A 15637-nucleotide genomic window follows, 5' to 3' on the forward strand; every position below is an offset into this window, starting at 1 on the left:
GCAGGAGAAATAGTTACATTGGTGAATTGCATAGATACATGAATTCATGGATAGATGACTATATGGATGGATGGATGGATGGATGGATGGATGGATGGATGGTTGGGTTGATGGATGAATAGATTATCAGAAGGAAAAAACCCTTCTGTTTGGAAACTTCTCTCTTCATTAATTCAATGCACTGAGGGAGTTTTCTTCTTTCCTTTCCAGGGATTTCAAAAGAGAAACCAGGAACAACAATAAAATGTCCCTATCCCATGACCCTGCCAGTTCTTCAGAAAAATGAACTCTCCCAAAGTGACAAGGTATCCTAGTAGAGGCATCAGAAGGCTCCTGACCTTAGGAGAGTGCTGCCACCCATTGGTCCCATCAGAGAGAAGAGGGGCCTAGTTACCTGCTCCTATCAGAAGCTGTCTGGGACCTAAGCCTGTTTTCTCCAGAACTTGAAAACCCAGAAAAGCAAGTTGTTCCAGGTAAGTGATGTTTTTTACTTCAAGTTCTAAAAATAATTGGAGAATTAAAAACAATCATCAATGAAGTTTGTTAAAAACTGGGCATGGGCCACATAAAGGTATGGCGCTGAGAAGCACAACCTAACCCTGGGTCTAGGATTCCCTTCCAGCCATTCCCACCTCCCCTCAAGTCACACCGATGGCCTCTGTAAAACTAAATTGCTATCAGCTCCTTAACAAACAGCCTTTGAGGAGGGGGAAAAAAAGAGCAACATTTTTTAAGAGGAGGAAGAAAATTACAAGTATATGTTCTCACGACACAGTTTTAAAGCTGTTTGTAGCTCATTCACAATACTCAAAGTCGTTGGTTTTCCATTTGAAATGCTAATAAGGCCTTCGAAGGGCTCGGTGCATCTTACAGAGCAACGGGAATCAAGCGACCTAATTGGACGCAGAGGTGGGCTTGTCGTCTTTATGGGCATCTGGGCCTGTCTAGTGTCACCTTTATTCCCATGGAATGTTCTAGAACTAATATGGTCCATAAAAGTGAATACAGAATGGAGAGATTGACCAGATAGCCATCCTGTGTATTCTGTCATGTGTGACCATTGTGGGAATCTTCATCTTGTACCCCGTAATCTGTGTGGTCCCGTGCTGTGGTAAGGAAGTTGATGAACCGTCTTTTCTCTCATTCCTCAAGATAGTCCTCCTGTTCCAAATGACATGATTATGCAGACATGCGGCCATCTCAGGCCACAGGTATTCTTTCTATAGACTCAGAAGCCTCACTTTTGTCATGGAAACAAGAGCCTGGTGTGAAAGTCAGACCTCAGTTCCTATCCAGGGACCTGGTTACATTTTATAAGTTTATCCGGTCTGTGGTAGACATGAAACAAAGCCACAGGAGTCAAAGAAAATGAAGACATGTTGCGATTTGTAAGGACAACTTCCACTTGTTATTTACTTTTTCAACAAAAACAGAATTTCATATAAGACTATGATATTTACCTCATTTCAATTTCTTCCTGCCTCTGCCCTCCAATTCTTCCTATTTCCCCCTTCAAATTCACGATCTTGTCTTTATTATTGGTGTGTGTGTGTGTGTGTGTGTGTGTGTGTGTGTGTGTGTTTGCATGTGTGTGTGTATGCATGTGTGTGTGGGTACATGTGTGTGTGTGTGTGTGTATGCATGTGTGTGGGGGGGTACATGTGTGTGTAAATACAGCCTATGGCTGAGACTATTTACTTTTGATCATATGTGTTGTGTTGTGATTTTTTTGCTTTCTAATGGTTGACCACTTGGCCCTGGATAACCAATCCTGGGTTTGTCCCTTGAGCTAGTTTCCCCTCTCTGGGCAACCATTTATTACCTATAGGTCTCCATCTAAGGGTAGGACCTTGTGAGATTTCCCTTATCTGCCTGGACTATCAACCAGCGCTATTGCTCTGTTCTTGCTTAGACAACAGTATTGTGATTTCGCGAGTACATCTTCTCTGCCAGATATGAGACGCTATCTCTCGTTAGATGTCCTGGTCCTCTGGATCTTACAGTCTATCTACCCCCCTCCATTGGTATTCCCTGAGCCATAGGTATATTGGTAGTGACGTGCATGTATCAGTTGGGGTTGGGCATCCTACAGTCAGTTGTTTGCATTCTGACCAATCTTGGCTTTCTATGACGGTCTCTGTATGTGCACTTCAAAAAGAAGCTTCTTTGACGAGGGGTGAAAGGTTACCTTTGTGCCTAAAGATTTGGTTCTAGAGAAAATTCTATCTTATGTGTAGATTCTAGCCCCACTAATGGATTTTTTTAAAAGCTAGGTAACAGGGCTGGACTGGGGAGATGGCTCAGTAGTGAACAGTACATACTATTCTTACAGATGGCCGGAGTTTGGTGTCCTGCATTCACACTGGACTGTTCACAAAGTGAACAGTGATTCAGTTCTAGGGAATCCAATGCCCTTTCCTAATCCAATGCCCTTTCCTAACCCTGCCTGCCAGCATGTGCATATGGTTCACACACATTCAGATAATTTAAAATAAAATTTAAAACCAGTAGGAAGCATTTTCTTGACATGAAAGTTCTTGATTTGCATGGAATCTGATCTTGGAAAAGATAAATCAAGGTCCAGGTTAATTTTCTATAGCAGTTATTTTTAAGTGTCTAATGCTTAATGATCTGGCTTTCCCGATGTGGTATAAATGATGGAGAATTCTTGACTGTATGCCGAGAGTTGTGGATGGAAGGATAATATGTAACTCATACAAATGAGATTCATGCATTTCTAGTTTCTCCCTGTCACTGCCACGAACAGTTGGGTTTTTGTTTATTTGTTTGTTGTTTGTTCATTGGATTATTTTCTCCCCTTCCAACTAGGAAAAAAAAAAACCTCACAGTTGTTAGGCACACTTGGAGTGTGTTGAGGGATGAACAGAAGGAGAAAAAATTGAAATAAGTGTAAACAATTCTTTTGTGAAGTCTGGCTGGCAGAATCAGAAGAGACTTACGTTGTGCTAACTAACTTGAGTAACGTTTCCAGGGAAAACACTGGATTTGTTAGGTCTGGTGATCCAATGACTCTGTTAGAGAACCTGAAGAAACTTCACTTAATAAATGAAGCCCTCATGAGGTGTATCTTCCTTGGGGATTGGCATCAATGCTGATATTCTTGCTTGCTTAGTTAAGTCTGTCCATGGGGAAAAGCCCACCAAATTCCTTTTAACCTTGACAGAGTTTCAAGAAGAATGGACTTGTGTCCAGATTTTCTCTTCAGAACAAAAAGGAGTCGAAGACAAGCACGTGGCCTGTACCATAGTGTCTGAGAATGGTCCAGTTCTCTGCAGTGCCTTACAATGCATCTCATAATGTGCTAGCCTCAAATGGCAATGATGGTGGGTTGTCCTTGAGCTCTGTGGGTTGAGACAGTAGGTACAGAGAAGTGGGGGAGAACAATCTCTGTTCTTCATAGCTGTGGTTCCCTTGGGGGACTCACGACGATAAAGACAAATAGCCAGGGCACTTCTGTCTGCAGACTTGTCCTCATGGAGCCTGTCCCAGACCATCCCTAGCACTTTGGATAGGGTGGCTTGACTAGTGTGAATAGTGAATGGTTGAACATCTAACCTGGCAGCTGGGATTATCCAGAGTAAATGCGCTAAGGTAAGAGGAAAGGAGCCTTGTAGGCCCCTTAAAATCTGGGCCCAAATCAGCACAGAGTCGCTCCCACCATGTACTGTTGACCAAAGCAGTTGCAGGCTGGCTCATTTTCAAGGTATGGAGCAGTATACCTCATCCCACACTAGGGGACAAGGTACAGAAAGCAGCTAGTAATAGAATAGCATTTATGTAAATAAGTAACTCTTTGTAGTTCATGTCCAGAGGGTCAAGTGCAAACCCAATAAATCAATTATTCCATAAGAAGACATTTATTCTTCCAATTACAAGTAGACTAAATAAATAATAGATATTGTGTGATTAGAGTAAAGTTTGAAACACACATATAAAAACACACACACACACATACACACACACACACACACACACACACACACACACTCAGAGGCATGGTCAATCCAGCTAAAGGGGAAAACTTGAATATGATAAAATTACCCAGCAAGGGGAATGCATGTGTCTCACCTGAAGTGAGAGAGTTAAGCCACATTGGAAATGATAAGTAAGAAGACGGAATGTCTAGTGTGGTAGTAGATATAATAACCCTTGGCCAGGCATATAAGTATATGCATGTAATCCCAGCTACTTGGAAGATTATAAGTTCAAAGCCATCCTGTGTCACTTAGCACGACCCTATTTCAAATAAAATTTAACAAAACATCTGGAGATAATGATTCTGTTAAGAGTGCTTGGTTGGCATGAAGGGGGACCTGTGTTCTCTCTGAAGCACTGAAGGAAAGGGGGATAGATGACCGTTGCTTAGAAGGCATTACTGAAGACAATGTCAATAGAGAATGAAGGTCCCTTGTCCGCAGGCCCTCACTCCGTTGGAAACCCTAATGCTCTCTCTTAGAGCATGAGCTTCTCCCTTGAAGTAACTGGAACAATGAAAGATCACTGCTCTCTGGGTCTTTGTGGCAAAGGGAATAGCAGCCGCTTTGCTCTGCCTGTGTGAGGAGGAGATGCTTCCACATCAACACCGCTGGTTTTAACAGAGAGGAGATGCTTGCCCCTTGTCCTGAACCGCTGCTGCTTCGTGAGAACAATACCTGTCACCGGGGCAGGCTGCAGACCCGCCAGAACCTTCTCCCCACCATGGCTCGCGTGCACCACAGTTTGAAGATGCACTACTGTAAACGTGCGTGATTAAAAAAAAAATTAAAATGGCGATTTTCTATACAGATGTTGATGAAAGATGCATTTTAAAGAAGTAAATTAAAACCTCATTAATATTTCAGCGAGAGTGTTTTGTGCTTATCTGTTTCATCTTCGGTTTTGACCTATGGCTTAGAGTTCACAGTACGGAGGAGACAGTAAAATCTGTTCACCATAAAATGTTAATTATAACCAAATTACAGCACAAGCGTTCAATCAGCCACATTAATTCTACATAAAGTGAATTATTGTAGCAGAAAATTTTGAAATGTGACTGAATTTTGTAATCTTCAGTCTTCTCTTTTTCCCTACCTCTCATACTAAACCTGATTACCATGTGTTTATCCCAGAACCCCAGAGTTCTTTGTGGAATAGCAAGTTCAATCACCTGACTCTGTTTTCAAAGTTAAATTCCCCACGCACCCCTCACCTGTCTGGATGATCGTGAGGCAGGCTGGGGCCTCTCTGCTCTGTGGCAGTCCTTACAGTGAAGGTCTTGGGCTTGTCCTGTGAAACGGTTTTTCCCCAAAGGAAAAAATAAGCATGACCCAAATGTACACATGTGTTAGCATGGTTAGAACTGTGACTTGGTGGGCGGCAGAGATGGTTAAAGGCTAGGCTCACAACCAAAACGTCAAGAACTGTGATCTTCCTCCTACATCTAGATCTGCTGGAAAGTGACAAATTTGAACATTAGTGCTTTCGTGGCCTACATCCAACATAGGTCACATCTGGTATCATTTCAGTCAACAGAGAAATACTTGAGAGTATTAAGAGAATGGCGGTATAAGAAAAAAAAAGACAAAAAAATAGTTTGTAAATGCCAAAAACATCAAGGGTGTAGGTAGCTTGTTCTGTCAGCTCCATTAATTGTATTTTAGTAGCAAAACTCCTGATGCTCCCTTGAACGAAAGTACCCCCATGAATTTAGCGTGAATTTAGCGCGCCGTTAGAAATGGGAGGCAGCTCCATGCTAATGGGATATTTAATGCTGTGATAGATGCCATTAGGTACTAATGGATACAGGGGCCAGGAGGGGCTGCAAATTTTGCCAAATACCGGGGAACAAATAAAACTTTCCATTATGTGGTGCTGCTAACAGCCACCCAAATTCATTCTACAAGCGGCCTGAAAGCGTCGCGCAGAAGGAGTTCCGAACTCTTCGTCACCCTGTCTCTTGAAGCATTGAGCCACAGATCTGGCCTAGGGCATCGTGCGTGCCAGGTTCAGGGCATCCCTAGCATAAGGTGAAAATTGTAGTCCCATTTTGGAGGATGCCTCTTTAGAGCTGCGGTTCGTGAGGCAGAAGCAGCTGGGCGATCGCCGGCCTCATCGTAGCTACTTGAGCAGTGCCGTTAAAGCTGTAGGCACTTTTATACGGCAGAGAACCTAGGGCTTCAGAGGGCACCACACACGTGCCCGTTGCCTCCCAGTGACCAGCTGTGGTTAGGCTCCTTCTTCCCATCCACAGAAGATACAGACTTTGTTCCAATCCCGTGGGTAAGCCATTTTATCGAATACTCACAAAACTCCACAGAAGCCTGAAGCGCTGGGAAACATAGAAAGCTTCACATGAGGAAAATGCATTAATAACTACATTAATGAGGAAAACGAAATGACAGGGCTCACATACTATTAAGAGAGAAAAGTCTCCCTCTCTAAGAGGGATGAGGGAAGGAATTTTCAATCTGCTAATGGTTGAAGCTGTTAATCTGCAGATAAGGGTGAACATGGAGTGTGGTGTGGGAGGGGGCTCCTTTGATAGCCTTAGGTATGCCCAATCACCATTAGATCCGGCTGCTAAGGTACAACAGGCAGCCCTTCCTGCAGCCTTGATCTTCTGAAGCAAACAAAGGAGAAGAAAATACAGTTGGTGGCATGAGGCTTGCTTAGCTTGGAATACTGAGCATATTGGTGGCTGATACATGGAGACGCTTGTAAGTCTTCACCTGCCACCCTGCACCCACCCCCTTGGCTCTGCCCCAAATTCTCAGAATCTTCTTAACTTCTAATTTCCTTCTTGGATCCCTAGAAAATCAGGAAGACAGTCATAGCCTGGTTTAAGAATCCTGGTTTTTTTTTCCTTTCAGTAGAATAATAACTGGGTTTGTGTGTATGTGTGTGTGTGTATGTGTGTGTGTGTGTGTGTGTGTATGTGTGTGTGTATGTGTGTGTGTGTGTGTGTATGTAACTGATACCTACCCACTGTGCAGAATTTAAAAGTCAAATCTGAAAAAGAAAACAAAATCTTACCAATTCGCCACCCCAAGGCAGTCATCTTCTGATTCTGTGACCACTTTCCACACGATCTATTTGCCCTGGAGGGTAAAGGAAAAGGTTACACAACAGAGGCAGAGAAGCAGAGTTTCAAAGAAACTGAAATTTGCAAAGGAGTATGGGGAGTCTGATGGCTAAGGCTGCATTGTTTCCTGAAAAATGAGGGGAGAGAGCAGGTTAGGTGTACTCAGCCATACACAGGCCCGATGGAAACACTCACAGACGATAACCGTGGATGGAGATGAATGGATTAGTGTTGAGTTTGGTGACAATGACATGATCTATACAAGAAAGCAGATGGTTGTCGTTGTATGACTTTTTCTTTTCAATCAAATGTCAGCACGAGAAGATATGTGTTAAAAGTCAGGGCAATTGACTGCATTTTGTTTGAGTGTGTGCGTGTGTGTACATGTGGGAGGAATGTATGCATACTTGTGTGTATATGTGCAAAGGCCAGAGGAAGGCGAAGGGTATCCATACCTGTTATTCCTGATTCCCTTGAGACGGAGTCTTCCATTGAGCCTGGGACTTGACCAAATTTTGGCTAGGCTGTGGGCCAGCCAACTCCAGCAATCCTCTCTTTGCCTCTTTCCTTCACATGTCACAGGTATATGTGGCCTCTCGTGGCTGCTTCTGGTACTCCTGGTACCTGGCTAACTCAGGTACTCCTACCTGTACAGCACGTGCACTTACCGCTGAGCCTTCTCCCCGTACCCCAGAAACATTGACTTTAATGGCACTAAACTATTCTATTAGAAACTAGAAGAAAATCTATTAAGGTACACTTAAAAGAATTTATGATCTATTCGATAGATTTTATGCAAAATCTATTAAAATATAGTTCTTAATCTATGATTAAGACAGAAAAAGAAGACTGGGGGGGAGAACATTATCTAGATCCATTTTTGTGTGGCATCATGTTTCAGTCTTAAACACGACTGACCAACACCATGCTTAAAGCACAGCCATGTACCTTAGCACGTAGCCACCCAACTTCCACATCCATCTCCTGATGTTCTCTGGTTGTTATTTTACCTTGTCCTAATCTGAGACATTGTCCACCTGTTCTGAAGCTACAAACCCCTCGCTTGCTTCTGTACTGTGATGTTTCTGTTTATAGTGATTCACTGGTCTCTGTATCTTGTGTTTATGATTTATCTCCTGGTTACATGACTCTTATCTTGAGGTAGAACTGTCCTTTATTGTTATTTTGGTTGTTGCATATTTTCGCATACTTGTGAGATAAAGCATGATGATGATGATGTGACATGAATAAACATTGTGTAATGATAAAAATCAGAAAACCTAGTATCTTTCCTTGGTGATAACGTCGAACTCTCTCTACCAGTTCTTTATAAATATATGCTGAGGCTGCAGATGTGGCTCAGCAGTTTGGAGTGTGCACTGGTCTGTCAGAGGCCCAGCACTCACACTGGCTTCTAACAACTCCAGCTACAGCAGATCCAATGCCCTCCTCTGTCCTCTGTGAGCACTGAACATACTCCACACAGCTACAATATACACATAATTAAAAAATAAAATTAGTATTTTAATTATGTGTTTTAAGTATGTAACAAATTGTGGGGAACTTTAATCAAACAATTATGCAAACAAACACGAGAATTAATTCCTCCTATGTTTTAAATCTGTTACCCACCCTCTGTCTAGCCAATATTTTCCTCCCTTCCTACAGGCTGGTCATTGAGTATTTTTAAGTATACATTTAGAAAAAGTTCAAATGTTATGTTTTAATTTTTTGCATGCCTAAGGATATTGTTTGCCTATATATTTAATACAAAACACATTGATAAAGAAATAATATAAAAAAGAAATTGATTTAAAATAAAATCAACTAACTTAAATGAATAAATAAGAGGATGCTTTAGCAGGGTATAAAATTTTGGAAATTAAATGTTGTCTCTCTGAGAACTTTAGGTAGACCTTTGTCTGCTGTGCCCTGCCACTAACCAGTGTCACACTTTTGGTTTATAGGTGAACTCATCACTGCCACATTCTGTGTTTGAGAATTTCTGTTCAGGTTAAGTTTGAACATCAACCTGAATGGATAGGATAGCCAGAAAAGCTGTCTAACAAAACAAAACAAACAAACAAAAATGCTGGGAAACGTCATTTACCTTCTGGGAATTAAAATCTATGGAGAAGACTAATACTGGCCCAAATGTTCTGCTTACAGAGACTTACTGAATGAAAAATGTTCTCACTAGCCTCTCAACTCATAAAAATGAATATATCAAACATCATGTAATTTTTATCAGATTTTTCCAATATCCTTATACTGTGCTTTTACATTGCTACATGCATGTTTGTGTGTGTGTGTGTGTGTGTGTGTGTGTGTGTGTGTGTGTGTTTAACGTATTTCCCCCTTGCATATCTGATTTTGTTTCCTTTTCTTTAATTCTTTGTTCCAGGGACATTGGTTGTTTTTCTTTTCCTGATTCTTCTTTGTTGCATCTCTTTATTTCATTCATTAATATTCTTTCAAGTTTTACCTCAATGTAAGTTATTCCATTTTCAACTGTGCCTATTTTGTGCTACCTAAACTAAAACTTGTATATCAATGTTGCATTGACAATTTGAGCTGCCACAGCTTGTAGTCTACTACCAAATTGAGAACATTTAATATTGAATTTGAATTGAATTGAATGTGAGCATGAAATGCTCAAAAAGAAATCTGATCTGTGTGTGTGTGTGTGTGTGTGTGTGTGTGTGTGTGTGTGTGTGCGTGTGTGTGTGGTGGTGGTGGTGGTGGTGGTGGTGGTGGTGGTGGTGGTGGGTGTATATTTTCTTCCAAAAGGATACTTACCTCTCTTTTAGAGAAGCGAATCTTCATGGAAAATTTAAGACCTAATCCATGACTTAAGAAGTCTAAGGTCTTTCCTTAAGAGTGACACCTCTAAACTTCAAGGTAATTTTAGAAATATCAAATATTGTCTCTATTCCTTTTTAACCAGGATATAGTAAAGTATTTAAATATTATATTTAATTTTCCATTCATCTTTTTGTAGTTATTTTTTAGGGGAAGGATCCTAACTTAATTCAAGGAAGTTTCTTGCTTGATTCCTCTTCCTAAATTGACTCTCTCCCTTCAAACACACAGTAAGATGATCAAAACTAAACTTCCTAGCTTAACAGATATCTTCATCAGCAAATACCTGTGAGTAATGAATGATTTCTCTCACAGTTCTTCAATTTCTTTGGTTTGGCTAGCTCACACCAACCCCTTGATGTATTTAAGGCCATTTTGCTACTGTGCCCAGCAGGTACAATTTACACTAGAAGGTTCAGTTGACAAGGACTTGCTTGCCTTTACTGAAAACACAGTTATTATTCATGCATCTGCTTTGTTCTTGCTTTATGTATGACATTCTACATGCATCACCTCTTTATGCTGATGGGTAGGTGAGACATTGACCAACACCCTGCACCATCTGAAACCCAACTTTCCTCAGCCTGACTGGGTCTACCTGCTGGGTAGAAAGGGAAGGAACTTTAAGGGAAGAAACTTCATGATAGACTGTATTTCAGAGAACCACAGATTCTGTCCAGCTGTGTTAAAGAAATGTCCTTAATGGGGTTTATTCTCCCTGCTGGGAAATAAAATTTAGTATCCTGATGTCACTCCAAAAATTCAAGCCTATACAGTTTTCCTGAATGGAGTATTAGAGTGATGTGTAAATGGCTTCTGTTCTTTTTTATTATTATTTTTATAGTGAAAATTCTGTAAGATTAAGATTTATTTAGCATGGCCACATTGGAACGGGGGACTATGAAACCCAGGAATGCCCCCCACGTGTGTCTTCAGTCTTCAGAGGGCTTGACGTAAAAGCAAGTTTACAAAGAAAGCAAGTGCGATGTATAACTGAACAGATGGCCAAACTGTGGCCCTGGCCCACAGGGCTTCTCCTCTTAAAACCATATTTCTGACCTGTGTTAGACTTCTTACTTGGACAAAATGCCTGAGTTAAACAGCTTAAAAAGAAGAAAGGTTTGGTTTGGCTTGCAGCTTCAGAGGTTGTGGTAGTTTGAATATGCTTGACCCATATGGGGTAGCACTATTAGGAGGTGTGGCCTTTTTGGAGTAGGTGTGGCTATGTTGGAGGAAGCGCGTCACTGTGAGGGTGGACTTGGAGAGCTTTTTCCTAGCTGCCTGATTATGCCAGTCTCTCTGGGTGCTGTCAGATCAAGATGCAGAACTCTTGGCTCCTTCTCCAGCATGGTGTCTGTCTGGATGCTGCCATGCTTCTTGCCTTGATGATAATGGACTGAACCTATGAAACTGTAAACCAACCTCAATTAAATGTTGTCCTTATAAGAGTTGCCTTGGTCATGGTGGCTCTTCACAGCAATAAAACCCTAATGAAAACAGGTTTCCATACACAAGCTCTTGTTTCTGCTGCCTTTGGGCCTGTAGGGAGGTGAAATGGCATAGCAGGAGGCAGACAGTGACTGTTAGTCACTAGCCAGGAAGGAAAAGAAGCATGGTCACAAAATTCCAATGTCCCTTTCAAGGACATTTCCCCAGTGCTTAAGACCCCCCCCCAGGCTCTACCTCCTGAAAGTTTTGCAAACTGACAGCCCAAAAGCTGGTGACCTATCCTCCAGTGCGAGTCTTCAGAAATGTTTAACATCAAGTCCGTAAGATGACTTAAGAAGTTTAGCTGCTCCTAAGAAGTCTAGGTCAATACCCCTTCCATTAGCTTCTTCCCAAGCTATGAGGGGTTTGGATAGACTTCTGGACTTTCTTTCCCGCTAGATCCATTCTAGGATAGAGAATGTACTTGAGTACAACGCTGCAGCACACCAGAGCCATCTTGCCATCTCTTTCAGGCTGATGCTTTGAAGGGTGGCATTAGAGGCTTTGCCCTGTTCTTGGACTGTTGCTGTTGAGAATTTTCTTCCTTTTGTAAGATATTGGAGCCAGGGGACTCTGTGGTCCTACGACTACTCTGACCATCTCCCCCCAAGGCTGCAATTTTATGATTAATACCAACATTGTTGCTATGCCAGTCAAGTGAATGTGTGTCTTTATTTCTCTAAATGAAGTAAATAGTCCAGTAAAAGCCACTTATGTGTAATGTGATACCAAGAACGGGGAGAAACATGGAGAGTCACATGAGGAAATAAGGATGCTAGTAAGACGCATGTTAGAAAGCAACTCCCTTTTGTGGCAACTGGAACATGCTTTCCTGGGTAAAACCCAAAGAAGAGTATGGACCGTATGCCCAAGAGAAAGAGAGGCAGTGTGTGTGCATAATGACTCCCATTGTCCATAGGCGGAGACTTCCATGTTTGTTAACTCTCTCCCACCACCTAGCTACTGCACACACAAGGAAAGTAAGAGCTGAGCATTAAAACTTTTGGAGAGGCTCAGGCTCCAGCAACTGCCAGTTCTGCTATGGGCAATAACAGGGTAACATCTAACAGAAGAGGGCCAGAGTAAGCTACATGATTGGGAACTTCAGACAGTTTGCTAGGCAGAGAAGAGGAGACGGGGCAGGAACGCGTAGTATGCTCTCAGTTCTGGTGTGGGATCCAATCAAGTTAGTTGCTAACAACAATAGACCTTAGCTATTGATCGCAACTAGTTGGCTTGGTTATCTTTTCAAACTTAATGAATGTCAGGACTGGAGAGATGGCCCAATGGTTAAGAACTTGCTACTTTTTTAGAGAACTGGAGTTTGGTTCCCAGAACCCTCTAGACCACTTATAACTACCCGTAGTTCCTAGGAAGCTGATACCCGCTTCTGGTCTCCATAGGAACCAGCATGAATATAGCAGACACACACAACACCACACACACACACACACACACACACACACACACACACACACAAATTAAAATATCTTTTTTAAATTTTAATAAATGTACCTGTGGCAAAAAAAAGTAGGGTTCTTTTGGGAAGCCTTAGAAAACATAGGTGGAAGAACAATGAGATTATATGGAGATATATATATATATACATATATATATGTATATGTATATATGTATATATATGTGTATGTATATATATGTGTATATATATGAATGTAGATATACACATAGAGAATTCATATGTATATAATGCATACATGTATAGATATATGTATATACATTTATAAATTATATCCATCTATAGTTTTTCTTGGTATCCATTAGATATTCTATGAGCCCCTGCAGACAACAGAATCTATGATATCTCAGATCCCTTATATGAAATGGCACAGACACTTTCATATCAGCTCTGTACATCCTCCTGTGTGCTGCGAATCATCTCTGCGTCGCTTACAGGGCTGCACACAATGTAAACACTGTTTATGCTTTATTGTCTAGGGAACAATAAGAAGAAGTCTGTGCATGTCCGGTAGAGGTGTAAATTTCAAAACCCTCTTTCATCTGCGGGTCATTGCATTTGCAGACACAGAACGGGCGGATGTGAGGGGGAAGCTATCTGTATGTGTGAAAAGAGTTTTATCCGAGGTGAGCACAGGTGAGAGGGCACAGGCACAAGTGCACTTGCGTGTGATGTGTGCTGTGCGCGTGCTGCACGGACACTCCACCTGAGAGCCCCGAAAGTGTCACTCAGTTGCATCCCATCACTTCCCACCTGACACCAAAGGACCACATCTTTCTTATGGAGGCCACAGAACAAATCTACTCAGCTAAAATCCTACTTTCAAATAATCTTCTTTTACAAAGATGTCACACTGAGTTGGGTTTTAGAAAGGACCTGACTTTTGACTGGAATGTATCTCATATATTTGAATGGAGTTGCAGAAACCCATTCCCTCTCCTCTCTGTGAACTCTCTAACCTGGTGGCTACAAAGTGCTGAGTTACATTAACACTAAGGGAGAAACCTAAAAAGATCTCTACGTTCATTGGTTAAAGTGGAAAGAAAATTCTCATGGATATAACAAAGCTAGATGATTCCAATTGGGTATTTTGCATATAAGGTGATTGTGCATGTATAATTGTGTGTATATAGAGATTTTTATAAATGTGAACAGTAAAGTATAGTTAATAATATAATTATACTTTCTACAATATAAATATGGATAGTTTTATATATTTAAGATATTCTATTCCATTATTTATATGTTGTTATATGTGATATACTATATTGATTTTATAATTTATATATTCTATTAAATAAATTTTATATGATATATTTATATATCTTATATATCTTGTATATCTTATATAAATATATCTTCTTTGATGAGTAATAGTCTATTAAACATATATTCATGTTATATATCATCAAATCATAGCAGAAATACATTTTCAGTTATAATTACTAAATTTCACTATATAACTTCAAGTATATCTAGTTATATTTTAAGAGAAAAATGTTCTTCAAAATCCCCACCCAGGAAATCATGTATTTATGTTTAATCATGTGATAATTACCTCCAGATTGCAGGCTTCAGGACACTGAATAAATTACACATACTAGAAATCATTTTACCAAAGAAATGCTAAATTTAGGAATCAGTTGGTGGGAAGATTGTTGTTTGGATCTGGTAAAATAAGAAACAATCAAAGAAAATAAGAAGTCTATGCACGTCCAGTAGACTAACCCATGCCCTACTCAAATATGGTGGGATTCTCTGAGCTATTTGTAAATAACTCATCCCCACATTCATGAAGAGAGGAGGAGAGGAAAGAAAGGTGGAAGTTAGCTTGAATCACTCATGGGAAACGGGATAGGCCATAGGGTTTCGGTGCTGAACTAAAGCTTCGGGAGATGGCTGGTTAGACATCATTAAGAACTTCCTGTCAGGCTGAGGGTCAAGTCATTAGGGCAAACCCAATGATCTGGAGGAGTGCCCAGTCACTACCAACTCTCCTAAAATACTTACACGAAGGATCTTGGTGCTCTTATAATATATTCTGATCATTTTCTCGGGGGGGGGGGTTCTTTATAAGCAATATAAATAATGTTTATAAGTAACATAAACATTATTATGTCTTCCATTCACAAAAAATTTCCCAGGTCTTCTGATCTTTATAAACATTTGAGGCTATCCCACAGGCTTGCAAATTTGTGGTACTTTACCGTCAAGTTAAATGAAGCCCTAGCTTCATCTAGGAGTTTGTATGTTGTCGTGGAGTCATTAGTTGTGCATTGAGTATGAGACATCCACACTGGCTCATGTATTGAAGGTTCCGCCCTTAGTCGGTGTTGCCATCTGGGCTGGCTAAAATGGAAAGCATGCTCTTGACTCCTTCCTCTTACATCCCTGCTTTCTGACTGTGCTGATATGAATGGCTCTCCTCCACCACACACTCCCACACCCATGATGTCCAGCCCAATCACACGCATGAATACGAATATAAATCAGATGACTATAAATATAAATGAATATGGACTAGACCCTCTGAAACCCTGAGCCAAAATAAATTCTCTTTTCCTTCTGTCGAGAACGTGGTCCTAGCAGGTAACTAATACACTACTCCAAATTCATGTGCGTAGGTTCCAACTCCTGTTACCACAGAATGTGACTGCACTGGAGATAATAACCTTTTAATTGTGCACAGTCATGTGAGGACATAGGGGGACACAGCCAGCTACACACGA

General features: G+C 41.0%; 2 long non-coding RNA genes across 2 annotated transcripts in view; one reads left to right on the forward strand and one right to left on the reverse strand.

Annotated features, from left to right (window-relative positions):
• The first annotated feature begins 210 nt into the window (after positions 1–210).
• Positions 211–15637, forward strand: part of LOC147999448 (uncharacterized) — a 241765-nt gene continuing 226338 nt past the window's right edge. The window contains exon 1 of the long non-coding RNA XR_015643620.1: positions 211–473. This is a non-coding gene — a long non-coding RNA (uncharacterized LOC147999448). The remainder of the gene's footprint in view (positions 474–15637) is intronic.
• LOC134483353 (uncharacterized) overlaps positions 5749–15637 on the reverse strand; it is a 45516-nt gene continuing 35627 nt past the window's right edge. Inside the window, exons 2-3 of the long non-coding RNA XR_015643618.1 lie at positions 7033–7097; positions 5749–6328 (exon numbers count right to left, since the gene is read on the reverse strand). This is a non-coding gene — a long non-coding RNA (uncharacterized LOC134483353). The remainder of the gene's footprint in view (positions 6329–7032; positions 7098–15637) is intronic.

The sequence above is a fragment of the Rattus norvegicus genome, chromosome 19, assembly GCF_021556685.1.
Source record: "Rattus norvegicus strain SHRSP/BbbUtx chromosome 19, alternate assembly SHRSP_T2T, whole genome shotgun sequence".
Lineage (NCBI taxonomy): Eukaryota > Metazoa > Chordata > Mammalia > Rodentia > Muridae > Rattus > Rattus norvegicus.